The sequence below is a fragment of the Tursiops truncatus genome, chromosome 5 (genome assembly GCF_011762595.2).
Source record: "Tursiops truncatus isolate mTurTru1 chromosome 5, mTurTru1.mat.Y, whole genome shotgun sequence".
In the NCBI taxonomy this organism is placed as follows: Eukaryota; Metazoa; Chordata; class Mammalia; order Artiodactyla; family Delphinidae; genus Tursiops; species Tursiops truncatus.
Window position 1 is genome coordinate 39,073,491 of NC_047038.1, and position 21,844 is coordinate 39,095,334.

Consider the following 21,844-nt stretch of genomic DNA (forward strand, 5'->3'; position numbering starts at 1 on the left):
CTCAGACACGTATGTTGATGAGTTCCTCATGGAAGGTATTCTTGGAGTTTCAACTAAAGCTCTAGAGTCTATACCTGCGCTGTCCTAAGGTGGTAGGCGCTAGCCACAGTGGCTACTGAGCACTTGAAGTGTAGCTAGTTCAGACTGAGATGTGCTGTATACAAAACCATTGGATTTTGAAAATGGTACAAATATAAAATATTTTATTTATAACTTTAAATTGATTATACATTGAAATGGTGATATTTTGAGTCTATTAGATTTTTAAAATTCACTTGTTCCCTTTCACTTTTTTTTCCATGTGTCTACTAGTTAAATTTAATTAAATTTAAATATAATTTGCATTATATTTCTATTGGATGGTGCTGGTCTAGAACAATTGCTGCTTTAAGGGACTTATACTCTTGCTGGGGTAAGGATATGTATTTATTTTTTAATATTTATTTATTTATTAAGATTTATTTTTATTTGTTTGTTTATTTATTTATTTAGGCTGTGCCAGGTCTTAGTTGTGGCTTGTGGGATCTTCGTTGTGGCATGCGGGATCTTTTAGTTGTGGCATGCGGACTCTTAGCTGCGGCATGCAAGCAGAATCTAGTTCCCAGACCAGGGACTGAACACAGGCCCCCTGCATTGGGAGCACAGAGTCTTACCCACTGGACCACCAAGGAAGTTCCTAATTAATTTTTATTGAGAATAGTTGCTTTACAATGTTGTGTTAGTTTCTACTGTACAGCAAAGTGAATCAGCTATACATATACATATATACGCTCTTCTTTGGATTTCCTTCCCATTTAGGTCACCACAGAGCACTGAGTAGAGTTCCCTGTGCTATACAGTAGGTTCTCGTTAGTTATCTATTTTATACATTGTAGTATATATATGTCTATCCCAATTTCCCAATTCATCCAACTCTCCCCTCCCCCGCTTGGTATCCCTACATTTGTTCTCCACATCTGTGTTCCTATTTCTGCTTTACAAATAAGTTCATCTGTATCATTTTTCTATATTCCATGTATAAGTGATATTATATGTTTGTTTTTCTCTTTCTGACTTACTTCACTCTGTATGACAGTCTCTAGGTCTATCCACGTCTCTGCAAATGGCACAATTTCATTCCTTTTTATAGCTGAGTAGTATTCCACTGTATATATGTACCACATCTGCTTTATCCATTCCTCTGTTGATGGAAATTTAGGTTGCTTCCATGTCCTGGCTATAGTAATTAGTGCTGCAATGAACATTGGGGTGCATGTATCTTTTTGAATTATGGTTTTCTCCAGGTATATGCCCTGGAGTGGGATTGCTGGGCCATATGGTAGTTCTATTTTTAATTTTATAAGGAACCTCCATACTGTTTTCCATAGTGGCTGTATCAATTTACATTCCCACCAAGAGTGAAAGAGGGTTCCTTTTCTCCACACCCTCTCCAGCATTGATTGTTTGTAGATTGCAGCAAGATCTTTTTGGACCCTAGAGTAATGAAAATAAAAACAAAAATAAACAAATGGGACCTAATGAAACTTAAAAGCTTTTGCATAGCAAAGGAAGTCATAAACAAGATGAAAAGACAGCCCTCAGAATGGGAGAAAATATTTGCAAAAGAAGCAACTGATAAGGGATTAATCTCCAAAATATACAAACAACTCATGCAGCTCAATATCAAAAAAACAAACAACCCAATGAAAAAAAAAAGGGGAGAAGATCTAAATAGACATTTCTCCAAAGAAGACATACGGATGGCCAACAAACAAATGAAAAGATGCTCAACATCACTAATTATTAGAGAAATGTAAATCAAAACTACAGTGAGGTATCACCTCACACTGGTCAGAATGACCATCATCAAAAAATCTACAAAAGATATTTAATATATGAAAAAGTAACTGAGTAAGTCCGTGAATCACCATATACCAAGCTACCTGTAGCTTGGTATATTTTATTTTATATTTTTAGACAGGACAATGACTTTTTTGTCTTTTTTTGTTTTTAACTAAAACGATGTCTTCAACCTAATGAAGGTCAGAACAACAGAGAACTAGAAAACGTATTTTTTGTTTTGGTTTGGTTTTCGTTTGATTTTTGAGCAAAGCTTTTAAATTTCCTCTTCCTTTCCTAGCAAAAAGCCAATATTTTTTGCCTTTCTTTCCAATATACTCTTAGGATAATAATAAAAACAATTGTAATGATATCAAATATTTTTTAAATGCCTACTAACTACTTTTCACTGGAAAAGGCACTTGACATTCAATGTCCTGTTATAAATGAAATTATAAATGAAAATTTAGTAAACTCCTCTACTAGAAGTCATAACTCCTTGAGACTTGGACAATGTTTAATGACTTAGAAGGTCTTTCAAATAATTATGATGCTTAGTTAATATTTTTTGGATGGGTAGATGAAAGAATATTGCATATGAACAGTGCTTGTTAAAACTGGGCTTGGGTACAATGGAATTAGGGGGTGGTGGTTACTCAGAAACCTGCCTGGGAAATGCAGGTTCAAGGGCAAAGCATACCACATCTTCCCAGAAAGCATAAATTTTACTTAATTGTGGGAAATTTAAACCTCATTTTTATATCAAGGTAAAAATGGAAGTATTGTAGGGGAGACTTAAAATCTCATGAATTTTTAAGACAGAACAAATAAGGGGCTTCAAAGGAATGCCATCCTCGTTGCAGACTTTTTAAGGCTAAATTCTCAAGCTTCTGACACCTTCATTTCTCACCCACCAGCTGGTTCCTATCTATGCTTCAGTTGAAAAGTGTGCCCGGAACTGCTCTAAGGGAGACACCACCATCCTTATTAACATAGAACCCGCTGGTGGCAGGCATCGTATGGGGGTCCTGGGTTCTTGCCATGCTACCCCACACTCCAAGGGGCTTATCAAACATCAGTGACCAGTCAACAAGGACTGACTGTATTGCACAGGGAACTCTTCTCAATATTCTGTAATAACCTATATGCTAAAAGAATCTGAAAAATAATGGATATATGTATACGCATAACTGAATCATTTTGCTATACACCTGAAACACAACATTGTAAATCAACTATACTCCAATATAAAATAAAAAATTAAATTAAAATAAACAGCAGTGACCAAAAGCCTCTTCCTTGGAGATGTGGTGGATAGAGTGTTGATTTCTAGTTTTCTTCTGCGAAGACACTAACACAATCACCATGATGCCACGATGTAAAACCCTGAATCTCCAAGAATGACAATTTAATTCTCAATATTCTTACATTCTCCATGCCATCTCCCTTGGCACCACCAAGCTGCCCATACGGAGGTAATCTCCTTTTAGTTCAAGTGTCATCTTGTGTTCGTGTCTTGCATAAAAAACCTAGACTCAGCTGGTTGGTTCAGCAAGAGGAAGATACACATTAATTTCCTTCACATAGTGGTAGCCATGGGGAACTTCAGCTCAAATAGCATGCCTGGCTACTCTTCCTTCCTTCATTCCTTCCTCTCCATGGGAGGAGGGGCTGCCTCTCTGACTGGTGAGTTTGGTAGAAGGAGCTGAGCATCCTTGCCCAACACACTTTCCACATGCATTCTGGTTTGCTCCCTGTCATGCCCTACAAGTGAGGCCTGGATTGGCCCATCTGTGCTGGTGGCTGTGTGTGTCTATCTAATTCAGGGAGAAGCATTAGCAAGCTCACCTGGCTGCAGGTGAGTCTATGTCCTCCAACCCTGGCTTACGAAGCTGTGCAGCAGGAATCAGCACAACATTTTAAATCAACTATACTTCAGTTAAAAAGTATACTATATATATATATTAATTTTATTTTAGAAAAGCAATGCATCTGATTATTTGGACCTTCATCTGTCTGATTCTTGTGTCTTTCTTCACTTGTTTCCAAATTCAGGAGGGAGAGAGGGGTTGTTATTGGTGGGCTTGTAAGTCTCTAGTGGACCTTGATTATGGCATCAGAGAGCATCAAAGAGGAGTGAACAAAGTATCATTAAGTCAGAAAATTGAGTTTATAACAAACACCTACTTAGCTTCTGATTGGGGTCTTAGGCTACTGTCTTGCTGGCCTCTTTTGTGGCAGAGATGTCCTTAAGACTGCCAGCTGGAACACACTTAATATTCCATGGGGTCCCCAAATCTAGGTCAGACCTAATAGAGACTGGTCTTCAAGAGCCAATTTTCTGTCTTGCACTTGCCTTTGCCTACAGGACTCACACCAGGGATGAACACCCCTCCTGGAGAAATCATATCCATGTGGCAGGAGGGGGTGAGAGAAACCTGTAAAGTGATTGCTGCAAAATGGTGGGAGGTTGGACCTAGGCAGAGATAGACAGGGACAGAGATAAGTGATATAAGGGCCTTTTTACCTCTTAAAAGATTACCTTGAAGCTAACTTGGAATCTTGCTCTTGTGCTCATCTTTCTTCTCTTCCCACCAAAACAAATCACCACATAGACAGAGAAGGGTGTAAAGTAAAAATTTTTGAAATTAGTGGCAGGAGGAGAGGGGAACAAAGACCAGGGACATGCATTTAAAATGGAGTGGCTTGAAGAGAGCCCCATTATCTACTTATTGTAAATCTTAAAAGCTATAAGCATTAGTTTTATAATCTTACAGATTTCAAAAGCCTCAAAGGTTGGAAAAAATGTTAAGGATTCTTTGGATGGAGAGGTAAGTGTCCACGTGAACAGGAACACAGACCCACTGGCTAGCAGCTACCATCTGATAACAGATGAGGACCACTTTATAACATGTGAATGCAGCATTCTGAAGGTTACTGGAGACCATCAGTATTGGCTCAGTCATTGTGTAGCAGCCTCACCTGGGGTCTCCCCAAAAGGATGGTTGGGACCAATGTAGGAATTATATCTCCTGGTTCCAAACCAAGACCCCTTTGACTTTCCACCTCTGCCGACAATACTTATAAAAGGAAATACTGTAAAATGTAGAGATCACACTTTGCATTAAGTAACATTAAAATTCCTACTGAGTTTCCAGATTTTTAACATAATGCTGAAATTCCTTATGCAATTATTGATGACTGTATCTTTGTATGATTTAACATTTAGCTAAAAGATTTCATCTAAGTATAAATGCAGAAAAAGTTCAGCAAATGAGCATGGGAAATATAAATAAATCTTCACTTGAAAATAATCAAAGTAGAAAAGATCAATCTCTTTATTGGTACACTTTGTTCATTTACCAGAAATCTTTTATAAAGTGCAATCATAATTTTTATTTGGGTATAAATGATGATAGAAACCACCATTGCCCTTAAAGCTAAGGATTCAGATTGAAGATCTGAAATGCACAGTGCTCCAAATTATGACATTAAACCAACTGAAGAACATGTGCCTTGATCTTTCTGCAAAATCCCCTCCATGACCCCATTCTCTTCTTATCTCTCATTCCACTTTTTCCATGTTTCCTCCTTTTTAAAATTGTCATACAATAAAATGGACTTATTTTGGTGTACACCTCCCTGGATTTTAACACATACATAGATTTTTTTAATCACCAGAAAATCAGAATTCAAAACAGTCCTATCACCTGGACAACTCCTTTGTTACACTTTTATAGTCACACCGTCACCTGTCCCTAATATGCAGCAACCACTAATCTGTACCTTTCTCTTATTATCTAGATTTTAAAATAATACAAATTGTGTGTAAAAAGTATGTTAAAAAAATTCTGGAAAGGAAGGGTATAAGCTGGAAACTTACATCAACAAGATTTTAAAAGAATTGGGTTAATTTTGCAAATCTTCTGCCAACTTTTCTCAACTGGACATTCACTTTCCCAATTTCTCCCAAGGATACTCCTAGTACCATTCTTGGTGTGTTGGAGAGAGTTTCGTTCACTACATATGATGGATAACTTAGAGTGTCAGGGCCTGTTTCTTTTCAGAACCAATTATAAGAAACTGCCAGATTCATTACTAAATAGTTAGGAACTTATCCTAAAATAATTACTATGCAGGCCTAATACACAGGCAAAAATTTACATACAAGGAGATTCATGAAAAAATTAAAAAGTGGAAGGAACCCACATGTCCAACAAAAAGGCATGCAGTTAATAAAATATGATACTTATAGATGATAAAATACTTTGCAGCTATTAAAATAAAGTCTTTAAATATTACATGAGCTAACACATGCTCATTGTTACTGTGAAGTGAAGGATACATGTAATTTAATGGAGTAAAAGCAGAGGCATTATTTGTGCGTGTGAAATGTATGGCTAGTGGTGATCTTTTCAGAGAGGACTTATGAATGAGTATTATTTTGTTCTTCATATCTTTTTCTGTTTTCAAATGTTTTACAATGAACCATTGTTATCTTTATTATCAGATGTAAATTAATAACTAATATTCTTTCATTAGCACTTACCATGGGTGTGAGATTGTCTTTTAAATGTGTCAACTTGTCTAGCCATCAGCCACCACTTATTCAATTGAATGCTAATCTAGATGTTGCTGTGAATGTAGTTTGTAGACGTTATTGAAGTACATAATCAGTTGACTTTAAATAAGAGAGATTTCCCCTAAGTAATCTGGATGGGTCTCACTAAATCAGTTGATAGGTCTTAAGAGCAGAGCTGAGGCTTCCCTGAAGAAGAAATTCTACGTGTAGGGTGTCTCCAGCTCCTGCCTGAGAGTTCCAGCCTGCCTGGTCACCTGTCCTACAGATTTTGGACTTGCTTAGCCAACACTCACACTCCCATAAGCCAATTCCTTGCCATAAATCATCTCCTAGTATATATTTCTCCTATTGCTTCTGATTGTTTGAACTCTGACTGATATAATGGGCTAGGGAGTGTGCCAAGAATTGAATATACAATCACTCAGGTGTTACACACCATTATTCTCTGTGGTGTTTGGAGTTCCCCTAGAAGCTGACCCTGAAAAGACAAGCAGTTTATTTAAAAGGTGATCCCAGGAAATACAAGTAGGGGAGAGAGGGAGTAAGACAAGGAAAAGAAGGCAGTAAATAAATGGTATGCTTTCAAGCAAGTTAATCCTGTGGGCAGCTAGAGAATGCAGTTTGTGAATTCTGGAATGCAGGGTACATTGATACAGTTATCTCAACCAAAGGGTGAGTATGAATGATGGTTACCCACCAACTCTCCAGTCGTTGTTGGGTAAGGAGGCTCCTGGGGGCATTCTCTCTGCTGCTCTCAGGGCTTGCTCTGCCCTTGAGCTCACGAGCTGCTAGCTCAGAAAAAAGATCCAGAAAGCAGTTGCAATGATGGTCTCTATAGGTTTTCTTTAAAGGCAAAGGCTGAACAGAAGTGTTGAGGGGAGAATTGATGGCATTGCTACACTTTCTTAAGTTTTACAGATGAGGAAACAGATGAGTCTGGGAGTTAATTAATCTGCATAAGGTAAAAGAGCTAGTAAGACTCAACATAGATCTGTCTTCAAAACACTCTTAAACGTTTAGAACATGTAACTAATAATAAGAAAAGAAGTCAGTGCCAACAGTAACATCCATGCCCACAGAGAGTTAGATTGGCCATTAAGGCTCCTTTTTTTTTTTTTTTTTTTTTTTTGTTGTTGTTGTTGTGGTACGCGGGCCTCTCACTGTTGTGGCCTCTCCCGTTGCGGAGCACAGGCTCCGGACGTGCAGGCTTAGCGGCCATGGCTCATGGGCCTAGCCGCTCCGCAGCATGTGGGATCTTCCCGGACCGGGGCACGAACCCTGCATCGGCAGACGAACTCTCAACCACTGTGCCACCAGGGAAGTCCCATTAAGGCTCCTTTTGCTGATGGGTCACACTGATTTTTAGGAGTGCAGGAAATGTCTGTTTCCCCCTTCAAATTAACTAAGTTTCTTATATTTTTGAGCCTCCAGTTTTTCTCTTCCCTCTTGTTACACACCTCAGGGCATGCCTTGAGCATCTTAGCAGAGGTGGGAGAACTCTGCAGTTGGAAGTGCGGGTGTCTGGGTGATGGTTTCCAGTGAGGACCTGAAAAGCTGATTGCACATATTTTGTTTCTCCCTCTGTTTTCACTTATCAAGAAGTTTATTTTGCCAAGAAGTTTATTTTCTGTAACAGTGAGCTCATCTGCATCATTCTGATAATGTCTGAGCAAATCCTTCATCACTTCCTGAGACATTTGCAGCACTTTTCTGAGTAATGTGCAAGGTGCTATATGGAAGGAAAGTGTTGAGGAGAAAGGAAATGACATTTATTAAAGACTTACTGTGTGCCGTACAATGGATAATTCACCTTAAGTATTTAGTCTTATTTAGTAAGTTGAATTGTTTATAGGTAGGGAACTGGAGATCAAGAAGCCTGGGTATTAAGGCCCACAGATAACAAGTGGCTGAACTGAGATTCAGACACATGACATTCATTTTCACTGCAAATGTTTTTTCTGTCAAACCACACATGGTGCCTGACCCAAAGGATTTTGATGACAGATGACAAAGTTATACAAGAGGTACAAAACAATGGTGAAGATGCCAGAAGGTTGAACTGGGTCTTCATCAAAGGAATGATTCAAGCAAGATGTGTCATGAGTTTTCTATTAAGAAATCTCATAATTCAAAAAGACACATGCACCCCAGTGCTCATTGCAGCACTATTTACAATAGCCAGGACATGGAAGCAACCTAAATGTCCATCAACAGAGGAATGGATACAGAAGATGTGGTACATATATACAATGGAATATTACTCAGCCACATAAAGGAATGAAATTGAGTCATTTGTAGAGATGTGGATGGACATAGAGACTGTCATACAGAGTGAAGTAAGTCAGAAAGAGAAAAACAAATATCACATATTAACGCATATATGTGGAATCTTAAAAAAAAAACAGTATAGGTGATCTTATTTGCAAAGCAGAAATGGAGACAGAGATGTAGAGAACAAATGTATGGATACCAAGGGGGAAGGGGGTGGGATGAATTGGGAGATGGGGAGTGACATATATACACTATTGATACTATGTATAAAATAGATAACTAATGAGAACCTACTGTATAGCTCAGGAAACTCAACTCAGTGCTCTGTGGTGACCTAAATGGGAAGGAAATCCAAAAAAGAGGGGATATGTGTATACGTATAGCTGATTTACTTTGCTGTACAGTAGAAACTAACACAACATTGTAAAGCAACTATACTCCAATAAAAATTAAAAAAAAAAAGAAATCTCAGAAAGATCTCAGTAGGAAAAGTGGAACTTAATCAGTGAAGGCAAAGATAAGTGAGCAAGATGCATTCAGGTCAAGAATGGGTGTGCAGTTGAGCCGTGGTGGGTGTTTTTGTTGGTTCCAGATGTTGAGTGTGTGCAGAACCTTCTTGGCTTGTAAAGGTGTAATCTCAGATCACATGGTGCTTCTTCTGTGAAACCTTCCCTGATCTCCTGACAGAGGTAGTCTTGTTTTATCTGTGTTCCCAGAACCTTCTCTTCTAACTTGCAGCACAATAGTTTAGAGTGAGGGCTTTGAAACTGAGACAAATTGCGTGGATTAAAATCCTAGCTGTGACTTTGGGTGATTTATTTAACAAATCCATGCTCCATTTTTCTCATATGAAAAGTGGATAATAAATGGTACTTGCTGCATAGGGATGATATAAAGTTAGTATCTATCTATCTATCTATCTATCTATCTATCTATCTATCTATCTATCTATACGTAACCGAGCAGGACCCTATGGGGCCTTTCTGGGACAGGGCTTCTCCCACATGCTCTGCTGTAGCTCCTCTCTGAAGGATCTAGATAACAGTATTGGATGCACATTTCCTGAGTAGTTTTACAGCTGTGGACCGCCCCCTCCCCACCCCCCAAAAAATGGAAGATGTTAACCACTTGATGACCATGAGCACATAGCCCCAGCCCTCCTGGAGCCTAAGGACTGATAATGTTAAGCCCTGTGACACCATCCTGTTATCTCACCATCAGCCAATTGTGCACGAGCTGGTCACATACCCTGCGGCCCTCCTCCCTCACCTGGCTTTTAAAAATGCTTTGCCAGAACCCTTCGGGGAGCTTGGGTCTTTTTAGGGTATAAGCCACCGCCTCCTTGAATGGCCCTGAAATAAACCTTTCTCTGCTCCAAACTCTGACGTTTTGGTGTGTTTGGCCTCACTGTGCATTGGGCTCACAAACTTGCGCTAACATATGTGTGTGTGTGTATATATATATATATATATATATATATATATAACTTAGACTCAAGCTTGGCATGATCTTCTAGACCCGTTGTTCCCCAGTGAACAGAGATGCTGTTAACGTAAAACTCCTGCAAAAGCCTCCTCCCTACTCCTTCAACAAAGAATCATTTGGTCCACATGTTACTGATGTTGAGTTTGAGAGATACTGTCCTAGACTGTGGACTTTGTGTGAACCGAGAGTGTGCTGATTGTGTAGATTTCTCTGCATTCATAATACTTCTTAGTATGACTTCAGTGATGTTTATTAAATAAATTTTTAGGAACTTAGCTATCCGTTGTCAGAGTGGCTGATTAAAGCAACAAGCCACAATGGAAGTAACAAGCAAGCTTTGAATTACTGGCTGCGATGAGAGCAAGCATCCAAATCAGAGTCGATGTTGACTCCCCCTATTCTCTTTCCGCCCCCCATAAGACAGCACACCAGTACAGGTCAGGTGGATCAGCATAGATGGGGGGGGTGTCTCACTGCAGACGAAGCCCCAAACAAAAGGCTCCTACAGCTTATGGACCAGGGGGTCGGAGGGAGGTAAAAAGGGGAGGGCTAAGAGTGGAAAAGCACTGAGTACTGAGGCAGAGTGGGGAAAAGTGTCTTCAAGCTTCCCCCCTCCTTCTCCCTGAAGGAGGCCTTGACAGAAGTGCTTGAAAGGAAACTTGGCTTAAGGCTTCAGCTAAAGAGACTTATGAATGAAGCCATCTGGGCTAGGAATGCGAATATGCAAAGAGTAAGACTAGCCAGAGGGACTTGAATCTTTGGCTGCAACTTTCACCTTGCACTGGTTGTGCCCCACGTCTGGTGTGGGGAGGCCAGCTTGGCCTGCCAGGTAAAGCCTTTATAATTGCATTAATTTCTTATAATTGTAGTGCCTTAATTTTTTTCCAGCTTTATTGAGGTATAATTGAGAAAAAAAATTGAATATATTTAAGGTGTACAATGTGATGTTTTGATATACATATATATTGTGAAATGATACCACAATCAAGCTAATTAATCCCTCATAGAGTTTTTATTTTTTTGGGGTGAGGTCAATTAAAATTCACTTTCTTGGTAAATTTCAAGTATATAATACAGCATTATTAGCTATAATCACTGTACTGTGTATTAGATCTCCAAACCAGTTCACCCTGAATATCTGGAACTTTGTACCCTTTGACTAACATTTCCTCTTGTAACCACCATTCTACTCTCTGCTTCTATGAGTTCAACATTTTTAGATTCCACATATAAGTGAGATTGTGCATTATTTATTTTTTGGTGTATGGCTTATTTCACTTAGCATAATATCCTCTAGGTTCATCCACGTTGTTGAAAATGACAGGGTTTCCTCCCAGCTAGCCCAGTCCACAGGGTCCTTAAAATCACAAGTTCTTACCTGGGATCTGGACTCCTCATGAACGAATTAATTAATGAGTAGAATTATATATCTTAAAGGAGAATAAATGTAACCAACGTATATATGAAGACATATATACTTCCATTTAGCCATTGCAAATGGTAACAACCAGTATTTGTGGATTTGTTAGTAGTTTTGGATAATAGGAAGATAAAGCAATCACCACACATTTCTATCATTACTATTAATTTTTCAACCAAACACATTTTACGTTTTTACCTGACCTAAGGTAGCACGGCAGGCCATTTGAGATTGACTCTAGCAAATGGACCACACATGCCCACTTTTAGGGGGTAACATTTAATTGTTTATAACTAAACTCAAGACCAATGGCAATGCTGTATTAAGGTGAAAACACTAAAATGTAAAAAAATTTGAAAACTGTAACTTAAACATCCTTTCATGAGAGACAGTCTGGAGTAGTGTTTAAGAGCGAGTCTCTGGAGCTAGGCTGGCTGGGTATGACTCTGATAATGCTGGCTCTGACATCCATAGGCTATGCGACTTTGGGAAAATTACTTGGCTTCTCTGTGTCTAATTTTTCTCGCCTATGAAATGGGGATAATAATGATGTTGATAACAATAATAACAATGTGGCTGTTTTTGAGGATTCAATGTGTTAATTTCTGTAGAGTTCTTAGGAGAATAACTCGCATAGAATAAGCCCTATATAAATGTTTACTGTTTCAAGATTGCTGTGGTGTCAAGGAAGACTTCTGGCCAGAAGTCATTATCAGGCTGAGACCTGTAGGTAAGGAAGTTAGCCCAGTAAAGCAGATTGTGATGGACAGGCCAGGTAGAGAGAGTGCTAGAGCTTGAGGTTAAAAAATACAATCCACAGGTTGATTGTAGATTTCAAGGATACTGTGATGGGAGGAGCCTGAGAAGAAAGAGGGGGATGAATCTTGTATGTCAGAGGAGGGTTTAGAATTTTACCCTAAATTAGCAGATGGTTACTGAAGGAGACTGAGAAGGTCATAATTTTTCTGACTGTTTCTCACCTGCTCCTGATGCCCCAGGCTCCACCACCACAGTCGTGCACTGGTGATTGACATGAGCTCTGCTTCCTCTGATATCATTTACAGCTTGTCTCCTCTAATAAGACTCAAATTTGCACCACTGGTTACTTCTGCCCCTAGCTACAAAAATGTGGCTTTTTCTGTGCTGTTTTTAGGCTGCTGCCCTGGCAATGGAACATGCAGCCTTGGGGCAGGGGAAAATGAAGGCTTTCAGAGTTTCTCTGCACTAAAAAATATATAGTACTTCTTATATGCAAGTCTAAATAAAATTCTATTATTTTGAATTTCTGAAATAAAAAATACTCTTTTAAAATAAATGTCCTAGGTGCACGATTCTAGAGAAATTTATTTAGTTATACTTATGTATTTATTTGTTTGTTTACTTTTACTAAGATATAATTGACATAATACTGTAGGTATATTTATATATCAATTGATATATATTTTTGTATCATTTGATATATTATATATATTAATTTGATATATAATATGTATATCAATTTGACACATATTAATATATGTATATTAATAGAATTACCACCATGGTGTCAGCTAACACCTCTATCAAGTCACATTATTATCATTTCTTTTCTGTGGTCAGATCAATTAAGGTCTATTCTCTTAGATACTCTGAAGTTTATAATACAGTATCATTAACTGTAATCACTATGTTGTAATTATATAGTTAGACCTTCAGACCTTATTCATCTTCTAGGTTGCAAATCTGTAACCTTTAAGGACATCTCCCCCACTTCCCCATCTCCCAGGCCCTGGTGACTACCATCTATGTATTATCTGCTTCTATGAATTGGGCTTTTTTAGATTGTACATGTAAGTGATACCTTCCAGTATTTGTCTTTCTCTGACTTATGTGACTTAGCATAATGCCCCAAGGCCAATCAAGGAAAAAAAAAAACACAAACAAATGGAAAGATATCCAGTGTTCATGAATCTAGAAAAGTTTATTGACCTTGATGTTGCCAGGTATGTGGATGTGGGAACACTGGCTGATATTCTTTATCATATTACCTAGTCATACTTCTCTCTGCTTCACACTCTCTGCTACTGCTCTTCCACTGATTCTGCAAGGTACAAGCCACAAGCTACTTTCTTGGAGCCTGGAGTGTCCAATTACCTTTTGAATTAATTAAAAAAGCCTTAAAGTCTGGCTGGATATTTCTATCAATTAAAACACATGGTTAAGGCACAAGCAAAGCAGGCATAAGAGAAGAGAGAGGAATTCAAGGTCAATCCTCAGGATATCCAGATATCCTGACTTCCTGGGTATTACCATCGATGTTATCAATGACCAGTCCTTCCACATGTGCACAATGTCCCATCATCAAGTCAAGAGCATTGCTGCAGCCAGTCTCCCTTCTCCCTTCGGCATACATAAATGGTCTCTATCCGCATCATTCCCATCAGCATAGAAACCTTCTGCTATGTATCTCATCTTAAAAACAAAGCAGGGGGCTTCCCTGGTGGCGCAGTGGTTGAGAATCCGCCTGCCGATGCAGGGTACACGGGTTCGTACCCCGGTCTGGGAAGATCCCACATGCCGCGGAGCGGCTAGGCCCGTGAGCCATGGCCGCTGAGCCTGCGCGTCCGGAGCCTGTGCTCCGCAACGGGAGAGGCCACAACAGTGAGAGGCCCGCGTACAGCAAAAAACCAAACCCAAACAAAACATTCTCTTGATCGTATTCTCTCTAATAGATACCAGACCTTTTCCCTTTGCAGTAAAATTACTTGAAAAAATTGTTTTTACTTCCTGAGCCTGATTCCTCACCTCTTTCTCTCTTTTGCAGCCTTTGCCTCATCTCTCCATCCTCCTGATGTGCTCAGTGCTAAAACTGACTGAGTTGTTGACTAAAAAAGAATGCACGACTTAAAAGTTGGGAGTTATGTTTTATTTGGCAAACAAAACTGAGGACTTAAGCCCAGGACACAGCATCTCAGATAGCTCTGAGAGAGTGCTCCGAAGAGGCAGCGGGAGAGCCAGGATATGTAGGGGTTTTTGCAACAGAGACCAGGTAGTCGGAACATCACAATATTGCTGTACATTAAAGAAAGCCAGACATCTCAGGTTAAGGAATTTAGTGTTTTTCTATGTACAAGAAGATTCAAGAGGCTGGGCTCACTGAAATCATTCCGTTGCTCTGCAACTCAGCTATCTGGGGCCAGTATCCTTTGTTTCTCATCTGGAGTCTCCTCAGGGTGCACTTTTGGAGGTGGGTGGCTGCAGGCGCTCACTGCTAGATGAGGGTATCCTGCCTCCATCCTGAGTTACCTCGGGGCTCACCATCAGGCAGCTGTAATGTGATGATTTGATGGCTGCAGCATCCTTTGTTTACTGATATGGCAGGAAATATTTATCATTCACGCAGTGATCAGTTCTCAGTATACATCTATTCGACCTCTCAGCACCATTTGATATAGTCAGTCTCTCTTCCTTGAAAACCTTGCCTCACTTGGTCTCCTACAGCCCTTTCCTGGTTTGACTTCTGTCTCCAGTGTGCTCTCTTCCCCACCCTCGTGACCCTGCTCAGGGCTCCAGTCTTGAACTTGGTTCTTCTCTTCCACACTTACTCTCTTGCTCTCATCCAGTCTGATGGCTTTAAATGTCACCTGGATACTTACGGTGATGAATGATTTAAGCCCAGCCTCAGCTCTAGACTTGTACATCCAACTGTCTACCTGAAATTTCTGCTTGGATGTCTAATTGTCAGTACATATTTATCATTGCCACACCTGGCCCTGATCTCTTCTCTATGACTTACAGCTTCCCTTTCTCAGTGGATGGCAATTCTACCCTTCTGGCGCTCAGGCCAGTTTTCCTGGAATTGTTTAGATTCTTTCTCTCATATCCCACATTTAAACCATTGGGGAATCCTTTTGATGCTGCCTTCAAAATATACATCTAGACTCCAGTTCTCCTCTCCACCCATTTTGAGCCACAATGTCCTATTGCCAGAAATACTACAATCACCTCCTAACTGGTCTCCCTGCCTTCATTAATTTCATTTCATTTCATAGCCTTAGCCTGTCCCCCTACAGGTTATTCTCAACACTTCACTGCCAGAGGGATGCTATGAAAGATGCCATCACTCACAGTTGAAAACCCTCCAGTGGCTACTCATCTTACACAGAGTAAAAGCCAAAGCCTTTACAATGTCTATGTGACCTGATTTCCCCATTACTTTTCTGATCTGATCTTCCTACTATTTTTTCACTTACTTGATCCAGCCTAATTGACCTTGATGTTCCCCAAATTCACCAGGCAGGTTTCCATCTTTGCCTTAGATCTTCCCACTGCTTGGATGGCACTTGGTCCAGGTATCCTCAGGGCTATATTCCTCTCCCCTCCAAGTCTTTGTTCAAATGTCACCTTCTAATGAGCCTCCTAATCCACCTATTTAAAATTGCATGTCCTGTCCTATCACCCCAACCTTCTCCTCCTGCCCTCAAGACTCCTGAGGTAGGCTGAATAAAATCTCCCCAAGAGAGCTATTATTATTCAGGGACCTACAGGGAAGTGCTTCTTACACAATGATTCTGCAACAAAGTGTTTGCTGTCTTCAAACCCACTTTGAGATTATAGGATGACAAATTCAACAGCTTTTAGCTCATATAACAGTAATGAGATGATCAGGGAACACTTTGCACCTGTGAAGGGCTAGCTAAACGCCTCATAATAACAACATTCAGAGCTGGGCATCCTTTTAAGAGTAGTTACATTCCTCTTCTGTCTCTCTCCCATCGCATTACTCTTGTGAAAAATAAAACATTAACTATCCAACAAAGAATAGGGTGTTCAGCCTGTTGGTTGACCAGACAGATTGCTTTTATGGGGTGGTGAGGCAGCTCCACTCTGTAATACGCTGGCCTCAAAGATTCACATTCTTTTCTACCAGCTTTCATCCTGGTGAAGTTTTTGACAATTTTCTACAACCAGACTGTTTCTAAGCAATATATTAAATGCAAAGACAGGCAAGCTCTATTGTCTACAGTTTTTTTTTCTTTCTTACACATAGCTTAAATCACATATCATTTGAGATTGAGTAGCCAAAAAATGGAATGTGTGTGTGTGTGTATGTGTGTTTGTGCGTGCACCCACAATGAATGGATTTTCAATGAATTACCACACTTCTCTTTATATAAAGTCTCCATTTTGGGGAGTTGATGGGGTTTTTATGTGTTATTTCATTCAACCCCCTTATTTACAGAGATGAGAAAACTACCCGGAGCGGTTAAATGACTTGCCTAAGGTTATGCAATGAGTTAAAGGCAGTGTTGATGGGTAATCACCAACTGTCTCTTCAACCTGAAAACTTTTAAGGTCCCTTCATATCAGGTCTTTTGAAAAATGGGCTGGCAGGGCATCCTGTGATAGTCTGTTTAAAACAGTGACGGTGTTAAAATGATAAGTTGGTGGTAGAAACTCTCTTGAGTTCTGATGCGGCAAAACAATGCAGGAGTGGACTCAACATCCCTCGCTCAGTAGCCATTGATCACTGGCATTCTCTTAGGTGGGCACTTTCTGCTGTGGCTCTTTCCTACGTTCTTTCCAACATTCTCATTATAAAAAGTTAACTGTTGTTCTGAGATTGCATATTTGTACACGTTGGCTCAGCAGGATCTTGTTCCTGATTAAAGGGCCTGTTGCTGCCAATTCTCAGGGAAGGCGGCTGCGACTGAAGGCTTGATAATCATTTTTTATGCATCAAGGAAGGCACAAGAAGCTTCAAGCCATAATCATTTCTATAAACATAGACAAGCCGTAAATTGTGACTGATACAAATTAAACTATGTTCCTCAGTAATTATATTTTAGAGATTGTGCATCACATACCCAAACACAATTTTAAACTCAGAAAACTGTAATTGCATGTTTAGTGCTTAGCACTCTTTGTAGGTTTCGCTTTGCATGAGTTATTCCAAGGAAATTGATTTCTTGGGCACATCATGAGAAGGCTCATTAGGCCATTGGCATGACTTTCCCTACATTATTATTATTCTCATCATGTCAATCGTATTCTTTTGGAGGGGGAAGTAGGGCTTCAGGCCATCATGATAAGGAGTATCCACATCTTCCCAAATGTCTCTCTAATCTGTTGTCTTGTCTCTATCGTCATTGTCACTGTCATTGTTGAGCTCTTCCATATCTCCTTTCTGGAAGAGTTTCACTGCCTCTAGTTGGTCCCCATGTCTGCAGTCTCATCCTCTATTGCAGTTTTATAATAATGTTTATTGACCATGACTTTGAGTAAAAAATTACAACACAGCCCTAGACACACACACACACACACACACACACACACACACACACACACCCCCCAGAGAGAAAAGTTTTACAAGTTTTACAAGGCAATACTTATGGCTCATCTTATCATCCTTATGGACTGTGAAGGCTTTTCTAAAAGTTGTTTAAAGCATCAGGAACGTCTACAGACATATCTATGCAAGGTTCTGTGACATGATCCAAGGCTGTGTTGTGGTTTGGGTTTCCTCAAAATCAAACCCCTAGACAAGGATTTGGTACCCAGTTTATTTGGAAAGTGGTCCCAGGAATCAAATATGAGAAAATGAGAAAGTCAGAGATGGAAGGGAGGAAAGATACATGGGGTACATTAACAAGTAGGTTACAGCCATGAGAAAACGGGGCTCAGTCTTGCTGGCAGCACTCTGAGAACCTGGAACCTGAAGCCTGAAGTTTGATGACATTAGGACATTTATCCCTGATCTCACCTTCCATTGATTAATAGATTCCCCTGGGGATGTTACAACCTACCCCTTACCATACTTCTCGGTTGCTTCTTTGCGCTTTAAAGAAAATCTCCTTGGTTACAGAAAAAGCTCTCAGGGTAAAAGCTACAGACTTGGAGCCATAGAATTGTAGGTCCTTGTGGTGAGAAGCTGCCCCCAGGAGGAAAATTCATCCTGGACAAGCTCCTCAGTCGAGCTCAGGTGGGCTAAGCCATGTGGGACAGGATGTCACCAGTGTTTGTTACCACAAGGAAACCATATTATTACAGCATCTGCCTTTCAGTCTTTGGTGAGTTTCCACTCATAACCTACAAGGGAAAAATTGAACAAAGTTCTTTCTCTATGCTTGACCCCAATCCTCCCAAATGAGCTCTTGTTTAGTAGTCCTCTTTTGCTAAACAAAGTGAACTTTTGCTCACACAGTGAGCTGAGGACCATTTCAGACTTAGCATGTAGCCTGACTTTAGCTGCATCACTGCTGCCCAGCATCATCTTCACTTGGCTTTTCCCTCTTTTCTTTATAGCAATTCCACTCTCCTCTGCACTTCACATTCTAGCTGTATTGAACGGGCTCTATTGTCTAATTATTTTGTCATCTCTCTAGCCCCTTATTTTTGCATTTGGTTTTCCCTCAGCTTAGAATACTCTTTCCTTCTCTTCTGCTACCTCTTACTAATCTTTTACGCTTCAGCTCAGATAATATTTCCTCCAAGATGCCTTCTTTGACTGCTCAGGTACAAATTAGGTTTCTCTCCCAGGCACTATCATAGCTCCCTGTGCCTCTCCCAACATATTACTATCTATTGGACTCTGTTTATCCCTGAATCTCACCTTCCATGTCACCTTCCATCCTGAATCTCACCAAACAAGATCAGATGCTTGTTTGTCTTGTCCAAAATAGATCACGCTTGCATCATGACTATAGTGGCCCCATCTCTTATTCATCACTGTCATTTCAGCACCTAGGACAGTTTGTCTTGTGCAAGCTCACTAAATATATATTAAATGAATAAATGAATTCTCAAGCCCTAGCCCTATATTTAGCTAGATGCACAGTATTTATTTAATGAATAAATGCAAGAAACAGAGAGAAGACCCACATCCCTGATGAAAGGAGGCTGGTAGGTGTTCCAAGTCAGCAGTATGATCAAATATGTAGACACCAGAGGCAGGGGGCTGTGATGTGTTTGTAGACAAACACATATTTGTAGATATATTTGTAGACAAGTAAAGAAGTTTGCCAAAGGAAACAAGGAGAGGTTCGATTTCCTAGGTAGGCTGGAAACACATGCAGAGCCTTAAATACTGGGCAAGGGCGTTTGTCTGTGTTTTGTAGACGAGGATGAGTCATCAGGTAGAATGGCTACTTGTCTTCAGGACATGGTCCAAACTCATTAGGAGGTTGTGGTGAGTCCTCCACGAACTGGCTCCTGCCTTCCTCTCCTTCTACTTTCCTTGTAGCACTTGATCAACACCACTTTCCCGCTTGTTAACACCCACATGCTCACCCGTTCTGTGGATGAGTTTGTGACTCACATGTAATTACTTAAACTGCTTTTGCCCTCTCTGATGAATATGGTTATTACAGGTCGACCCTAGGATGGGATGAGTGGACAAAAAGAACAAGTGGATACAAGAGACATGAACAAAATATTAGAAATTTGACAAACCACAAAAGAGACCCCTAATTTCACCTTTGGGAAATATCTCCTGCTGAGGTGTAGATTTCAGGGCTTTGTAAAATACCCATCTCTTTGCATCATGTAGCACCCCAACTTAACAAGGGAAGCAAAAGGAGGGACTGGAGGGACCCTGGCTAGGCCTTCAGAGGACAGCCCCTGCTGCAAAGCTGTTAGCCGAGCTGGCACGCTCTGTGGAACAGATGAGCTTTTAAAAGATTCAAGTTTGGTTCAAAATTCACAACTTGTAAGTTCCAAATGGTTCTAAATTTGGCTGAATGCATTTTTCCTGAGCCGTGTGCCACCGAGCAAGACTTAGTGACTTCATCGAGTTAGAAAAACAAAGAGTCATTACTGCTGCTCCACTGAAATAAACTTGATGAGGACAAAAGTAGTACATTGCAAATACGACAGCAGAAGACCCTTAATTTTGTGTATTTTCCACTCAAACAGCTTTCTCTGGCATCAACAACAAAGCCATTCGTTGAAAGAACACCACCAGTTACAGGCTTACTTATAAGCAAAGTGGCACTGAGTTATCGTTCAGCTTTGTTGAACAAGCAAATTATATAGTAAATTAAATCACATTTTATTGTTCAGTTGGTATGGTGCAAATTAAGAAGTGCACTTTGATTCAACCTTGCTTCTCCTGCATGTTTCATACACTGGATGTTCCAATGTCAATACAGGATCATTTAGCAGAGGACTCCTGTCAATTCTGTTTTTTTGTTGTGTTTACAATTTCATTGCGAGCAGCCTACTCAGAATAGTGTTGGCCTGATACCAAAATGCAATGCTTTGTTTGGACAGAATCTTTAGCTTCTGGTTAATTATTTAAGTGGATGATGTCTTCTTCCCTTTTTTTTTTTTTGTATGTCTTCCAAGAAACCTAACCAAAGTCTTCATACACGCACATGCATTGTTGCTAAGTCTAGAGGACTATAAAAAGAGTGAATTCCTGGAGACAAGTAACTGATCTCCAGGGAAGGATGCTAGCTAGATTCCTTCTGGCACATGATGGAAGGAAAAGTGACTATTCCCTGAGTTTGACAGACCTCGGTTGAGTCTTGGCCAATATTTTAAGTCATGTGAAACTGGGTGTGTTAATTACCTTGAGATTCCATTCCTAAAAGGAGGTTATGGATGTGGTATGAAATTACTTATGTTCCAAATTTAGGGCAAAACAACTACCCAATAAATTCCATTTCTCCTCTCTTATCAGGTCTTAATAATGATTGCTTGAAGATTTGGAAATACCCACTTTGAGTGTCCTTCCTCTTCTCAAAACAAAGTCTGTTTCAGAATGGCAAGTGTAGTGCAGTTGGTATTATTATGACAAACAGAAAAAAGAAAAAGAAAAAATAACTGTCATTCCAGGCTTGTCAGTGTGAGGCCTAATGACACTCTTTATATATTTTTTTCAGTGAAAAGGTCACATGGGTCAGCCCACATTTTGGCATGTCTGACAAATGGGTCAGTGAAGACGGGAGTGTTATTTGAATGGATGTGTAGCAATGGTACTCTGCAAAAAAACTGCTGTGCCAGGATGCTCTGTCAAAAAAATAAGAATGAACTGACAAAACCTCAAACACCCGCTAGGTACAGCCATATCCACTTGAGCTCTGTAGTCACCCTGATTCTCCTAAGTGTCCTACATCTGGTGACTGGGAAAGACGTTTAACTCTATCCTTACCATTCTAAGTTTTGCAAACCATTTTCCTAGAAGTCAATGTATGCTACTTGAATTTTTTTTGTGTGTGTGAAAACATTCTCTAACATTCCTGGGTTTAGTATTAGCTACTGTTAAAGGACACTCTTTTGCCTTATTT